The sequence below is a fragment of the Nicotiana tabacum genome, chromosome 19, assembly GCF_000715075.1.
Source record: "Nicotiana tabacum cultivar K326 chromosome 19, ASM71507v2, whole genome shotgun sequence".
Lineage (NCBI taxonomy): Eukaryota > Viridiplantae > Streptophyta > Magnoliopsida > Solanales > Solanaceae > Nicotiana > Nicotiana tabacum.
Window position 1 is genome coordinate 126,153,068 of NC_134098.1, and position 7,226 is coordinate 126,160,293.

The following is a 7,226-nucleotide window of genomic DNA, read 5'->3' on the forward strand; positions in this document are numbered from 1 at the left end:
CACGGAGGGATATTTGTTATAATGCAAAGCGTAATTTTGGGTATGTTTGAGATATCCCAAAACTCGTTTCATTGCCATCCAATGTGATTGAGATTACTTGTAAATCGACTCAGTTTACTAATAGCACATGCTATATCTGGTTGTGTACAATTCATGATATACATCAAACTTTCCAATACTCTTGCATAATCCAGGTGTGAATCACTTTCACCTTCATTCTTTTGAAGTGCATAACTCACGTCAATTAGAGTCTTGGCAATTTTGAAATCAAAATACTTGAACTTGTCAAGTACCTTTTCAATGTAGTGAGACTGTGATAATGCTAGACCTTGTGGAGTCTTGTGAATTCTGATTCCTAAGATCACATCAGCAACTCCTAAGTCTTTCATATCGAATTTGCTAGCCAACATGCGCTTAGTAGCATTTATATCTGCCATGTTTTTGCTCATTATCAACATGTCATCAACATATAAACAAACAATAACTTCATGACCTGGAGTGTTTTTAATGTAAACACATTTGTCGCACTCGTTGATTTTAAACCCACTTGCCAACATTGTTTGGTCAAATTTGGCATGCCATTATTTGGGTGCTTGTTTAAGTCCATAAAGCGACTTAACAATTTTGCACACTTTCTTTTCTTTACCAGTTATCACAAAACCCTCAAGTTTTTTATATCTTCAAATCAGAATAGTAAAATTCAGAATGAATAGAAAACCATACAGGTTTTAATCTCCACAAATAAAATACAGAATATAATAAAATAATTTCCTTAAGAATGTTATAATTCTGTATTGCTGTAATAAACAATTAAACTTTCTGAAAAAATAAAACAGAAAGTTACTAATACTTGTTTAACGAAATAAATTCTGGAAAAAACAGTATAGGAATAAATCGAGCCCACTGAATACACAGTGTGTCCTTAAGGAAATTATTCCCCTCAAGTACCCGAGGTGCTGGAATATATCCTCCCAGGATAGAACGATTTAACTCACCGGAGTGTTGGTACCAAAACGCCGGTGAACAGCGAGTCACTCGAAGGCTGTAAAACACACTGGAATTTTTGTGCAGAAGAAGAAGAAGAAGAAGCTCAGAAAATTTCGTAAGGAAAGATTCTGGGATTCAAACTCTATTTATAGAGTTGCTGGCATTGTTTCTGAAAAGGTTTGTAACCTTTCAGAAACAGCCATGGCTGTTGGAACAGGGTTGTTTGAAATATTGCGGAAAAATGTATTTAAAATAATCCGGGAAAAAAAACGGGCCTGACCGAACCGGGTCGCGGGTCATGGGTTATTCCGGATTGAATTTTTCATTAATTATTTAATTAATTAATTAAATAATTGAAAGGAATTTTGTCCAAAAAGATTAATCAATCAATCTTTGACCAAATCCGAAGTCGAATCCAAATCCGAAGCCGAAGTCGAAGCCGAGCGACGACGACGTGAGGCTTGCCTTCTTCTTAACTCTTTAAGAGCTAGAAGAAGAGCAATTATATATATACCCATCAAAAGCCTTTTCTTCCTCCGATATGGACAATGTCCCTTTGCCAAGGAAAACTCAAATATTTTATTTTCCCTCCATTTCTCAATCACCCTCTTTAAGCTATACAAGCTTAAAATTCCAACAAGTACTGCTTGCTTTATTATTTTGAGTTTCACGCACTTCACTTGAATGGAATGAGCATATTATGGGTCTTGCAGTTTGGATTATTTGGAGTATATATTGACCTGTCCCAACTAGTTTAGATAAAGAAAGCTTTTTGATATACTAGTAGTACTAGTAATATTTCTGAAATCATCATTCTCACGCAGTGAAGTACTTCCCTTTTTTTAAAAACAAAAATTCAAAACACCTTAGGACTCCTTCATAGACAGTAAGGATTTGCTGCAAACAGGTTCAGTATAGAACCTTAGCAGTGATAGCCAATAGTGTGCTAGCTAGTGCTCTTGATACGTAGCTTTAGTGCTTCACGGTTATATCCCATGTATTAATGTCTTTTTGCAGGTAGATCTAGCATAATATGGTCAAATATTGGTGTTAATTAGCTCGCATATGCTATATTCATTTAGGTGGACATATGTAGGGTGTCTTTTTCAATTTGGTGTGACTGTACGTATATAGCTGCTAGATGATATCAGCTTTAACATATATTTCTAAAAATCTTTTATTGTAGTATTTAATTAGTCAAGTTCGACTGTTCGAGATAGTATTGATGATATATGGCCATCTCGATGAAATTTTAAGAGATTTCCTCATTTAATTGATGATGCAAGAAACAATAACAAAGGAAAAGGCACCAAAATTTAATATTAATTATAAAAGAATTATTATTTTCTCGATCAAATAACCTCTCAAATACTATTACATTATTTTCTCTTACAGCTCTAATATCATATGTTCCCTCCGTTACAATTTATGTGAATCTATTTACTTCTAGTCCGTGCCAAAAAGAATGACCACTTTCCCTATTTGGAAATAATTACCTTTATGCAATGATTTATAGCCACACAAAAAATATATGTGCTTCATTTTACACCACAAGTTCAAAAAAAAAAAATTTCTTAAATTTCGCGCCCAGTTAAATGGGTACACATAAGTTGAAACAGATGGTGTATTGTACAAGTTTAACAGAGTTAATTGCCCAAGTGAATAGGTGAAGGCGAAACAAGCAGAAAATGAATAGAATAAATCCTGTGTCATATAGGTACAAGTTGCGGGGATAGCTCAGTTGGGAGAGCGTCAGACTGAAGATCTGAAGGTCACGTGTTCGATCCACGTTCACCGCATTGTTTTATTTTGTCCATCCTCCAGACTTCTTAGCCTTTGCATTTTCCAATTGGGCCAGATCCGCATCAGTTTATACAAATGGGCTTGAATATTTCATAGTAGGTGTAACTGAAAGTTGGACGAAATAGGTACAGTAGGTCATTTGGTTTGGAACAACCTAAGTTGCCATTTGCTCCAACCCAGATACGTTGGAAAATGCTATCGCCATCAACCTCACACACCTGTCTCTTCCAACTCTCTTTATTGGCTAAAGGATAATCAACAAAATTTGAACTAAAAAAGGTTCTTATGCAATCATTTTGGTATTTTGATTAACTAATGACAAAACGCCAAAGAAAGGTGTAATGGTTGGAAAAAAGCAATTTGGTCACTAATTAAGAAGGTTGGGTATCTTTAGATGACGCAATTTAGTGTAATAGCATGGCCAAGCCGGAGAAATCAGCTTATTTTGAAAAAAGTGCTTTTGAAAAAAATATTTTTGCAGAGAAACAGTTTGTGTTTGGCTAATCACTCTGAAAAGCACTTTTGAGCAATAATTTGTGTTTGACCAAACTTTTTAGAAAGTACTTTTAAGTATAAATTACGAATAAGGACATGAATAGATTTGCTTAATAGTTAATATTATAAGTAAATAAATAATCTTAAAAATTTGTTATTACAGGCAATAATTAAATCTTTTCATTTTACTTAAGTAAAATATGAAAATAAAATTTAAAAGTACTTAATTCTTTTTATATAAGTTAAATATATTAAAAATCATTCAACAAATATAAAAGCATTCACCCTAAAGTCACTATATATTAGAAAGTTATCCTAAAAATAATAAGAAATATTTATACATTAATATCCTAAGTATTAGGTTTAACGGTTATTTTGGTATATACTATATTTTGTTAAGGGTATTTCTGGTAAGAAAAAAAGTCAAAACTGCTTCTGTTTCTGCTTTTGGGAAGAAGCTACTTTTTTCTGCTTTTCAGAAACTGCTTCAGCTTCTTCCCAAAAGCACTTTTTTCCCCTAAAAAGGTTGGCCAAACACCTCAAGTTAGAGGAAAAAAATGCTTTTGAGAAAAGAAAAATAAAATATTTTTTCCCTCTTGAGAAGCTTGGCCAAACAGGTTATAAGTGCAAGTGGAGTCCATTATCGCATGCATTATGCATTTCCCCCATTGTTCTTGTTTTTGTTTCCGATTTTCTGTTATTCCCGGTCAATATTGCTGTATTTGTAAATATTAATTCTGCAAAATATAAGTTAACGTAATGAAACAATAATAATAAATTCGAGCCCACTGAATTCACAGTGTTTCCTTAAGGAATTTAATCCCCTCCTAGTACCCAAGGTAATGGATTATTTCCTCCCAGGATAGAACGAATAACACACTGGTGTAGCGGTACTTCAAACCCCAGTGTTTCGGCGAACACAAAGTTCGGTAGCAAATCACACTTACAGTTGCTTTGTTTGAAGTTAAAAACAATGCAGAACGAAGGAGTATATACTCAGAAAAACGTATGGAAGTTCTGAGAGGAAGGAATGCAATGTATAGCCAATTTGTTGAGCGAATTGTATGTTGAGTTGAGTATCTTTCTTCAATATTTGCTGCTCATATATATAGCAGCCAAGAAGGAGTGCAAGACCAAACGTCCACCCTTCATGGTGGAGCAAGCATTACATGTTTGTGGAGCAAGCACTTCATGGTGGGAAGACCATTATCCGGCTGCCAAATTATCAATACACGGATTAGAAAATATCCGTTTACAAATACGGATAATCTTACGTTAATATTTACTATTAACAAATAAATTTGGTCCAAAAAATTAATCAATCAATCGATCATTTGACCAAATCCAAATCCAAATCCGAATCCGAAGCCGAAGCCGAAGCCGTAGCCGAAGCCGAGCCGAGCGAGCGACGACGACGACGGCGCGAGGCTTGCTTTCTTCTTAACTCTTTAAGAGCTACAAGAAGAGCAATTATATATATACCCACCAAAAATGTCTTCCACTTCCAATATGGGACAATGTCTCATTGTTAAGAGGGGGAAACTTAAAATTTTACTCAAAATTTCATTTTCCCTCCATTTCCCATTCACCCTCATTTTAAGAATATTACATCTTAAAATAAAACCTCAATAATCCCCCACATGAATGGGGAATGGCTATATCACGGAAGTATGCATGAAAAACTGTGTGATTTACAAGCAAGGATTAATTGCATCTGGATAAGTAGGTTTCTCTTTGAACTTTCCGTAGTAAACTTATGTCGGATATACTCGGTCAATCGGTAGATTTGATATCTTTGAACCGTCGATCTTTGGTGTATACCTAGACAACCATAAGTCGCACAATCAACCCTTAACCGTCTTTGGTTCTCATTGTTGTGTTCGTTTCAGCCATGAACACCGCCTGGTTTCATAAGTGCGTAGAGAACTGGCCTTACAGAGTTCTCCTTGAAGCGGCTCACACTTCACACTTAAATAGGTGATTCTTAAACGTGTCATCCTGTAGATACACTATTTGATATACCCCGTATCAAATTTAGAAATCATTAAAAAGCCTTAATGCTTTATCCTTGGTACTGAACATTGTCTCATCACGAGAATGGACTAAAATTTTATTTGACAATGTTGAACCGTCATTAATGACTTTGTTTGATCTCTTTGAACCTAGATCTTGGGATCTCCAGTCTTCTAGGTAGAGTTACCGCCACAATGACTTGTTCTCGGCCATAGCCCCATTCCCCTTGATGATTTCTCAACTACCTCTCTAGTTAGGCCTTTTGTAAGTGGATCCGACACATTATCACTTGACTTTACATAGTCAATTGTGATAATTCCTCTAGAGAGTAATTGCCTAACGGTTTTATGTCTTCGTCGTATATGACGAGATTTACCGTTATACATGACGCTCCCAGCCCTTCCAATTGCCGCTTGACTATCACAATGTATGCATATTGGTGCCAACGGTTTGGGCCAAAATGGAATGTCTTCCAAGAAATTCCGGAGCCATTCAGCTTCTTCACCGGCTTTATCTAAGGCTATGAATTCAGCCTCCATTGTAGAGCGGGCAATACATGTTTGTTTGGACGACTTCCAAGATACCGCTCCTCCACCAATAGTGAATACATATCCACTCGTGGACTTAGAATCAGTTGAACCGGTGATCCAATTTGCATCACAGTATCCCTCAATCACCGCAGGGAAATTACTGTAGTGCAATTCAAAGTTCTGGGTATGTTCTAAATATCCCAAAACTCGTTTCATTGCCATCCAATGAGATTGGCCTGGATTGCTCGTATATCGACTCAGTTTACTTATAGCACAAGCTATGTCTGGTCGTGTACAATTCATGATATACATTAAGCATCCCAATACACGAGCATAATCCAATTGTGATATGCTTTGGCCTTTGTTCTTTGCTAATGCAAGATTCACGTCAATTGGAGTCTTTGCAACTTTAAAGCCCAAGTGCTTGAATTTTTCAAGTACTGTCTTAATATAATGAGATTGTGACAATGCCAGACCTTGAGGAGTCTTATTGATCTTAATTCCCAGAATTAAATCAGCAACTCCCAAGTCTTTCATATCAAACTTGCTATTGAGCATACGCTTAGTAGCATTTATGTTGGCAATGTCATTACTCATTATCAACATATCATCCACATATAGGCAAACAATGACTATGTGATTTGGAACATTTTTAATGTACACGCATTTATCACATTCATTTATCTTAAAACCATTTGACAACATTGTTTGGTCAAATTTTGTATGCCATTGTTTGGGTGCTTGTTTTAGTCCGTAAAGAGACTTAACAAATCTACATACCTTCTTTTCTTTACCTGGAACCACAAACCCTTCAGGTTGTTCCATGTAAATTTCTTCCTCCAACTCTCCATTTAAGAAGGCCGTCTTAACATCCATTTGATGAATTTCAAGACCATACACTGCAGCTAATGCTACTAACATCCGTATGGACGTAATTCTTGTAACTGGAGAGTATGTATCAAAGTAGTCTAGACCTTCTCGTTGTCTATACCCTTTGACTACGAGCCTTGCCTTGAATTTATCAATAGTGCCATCATCTTTGATTTTTCTCTTAAAAATCCATTTAGAACCCAAAGGTTTATTTCCAGGAGGAAGATCAACAAATTCCCATGTATGGTTGTTCAATATGGATTCTATTTCACTATTGACTGCCTCTTTCCAAAACAATGATTCCGAAGAAGTCATAGCTTCTTTAAATGTTTGAGGCTCATTCTCCAATAAGAAAGTCACAAAATCTGGTCCAAATGAAGTAGACGTTCTTTGACGTTTACTACGTCTTGGATTCTCCTGATTACATGTACTTTCTTTTGTTTCTTCCCGAGGTCGTTTAGATCCTTCACCAAACGACTCACATTCCTTTTTATACGGATATATATTTTCAAAAAACTCAGCATTATC

At 35.7% G+C, this 7,226-nt stretch overlaps 1 non-coding gene across 1 annotated transcript; it reads left to right on the forward strand.

The window, feature by feature from the left end:
* Nucleotides 1–2,713: 2,713 nt before the first annotated feature.
* Nucleotides 2,714–2,786, forward strand: TRNAF-GAA (transfer RNA phenylalanine (anticodon GAA)). The gene has a single exon. It is a non-coding gene; the product is annotated as a tRNA-Phe (tRNA).
* The last annotated feature ends 4,440 nt before the right edge of the window (nucleotides 2,787–7,226 follow it).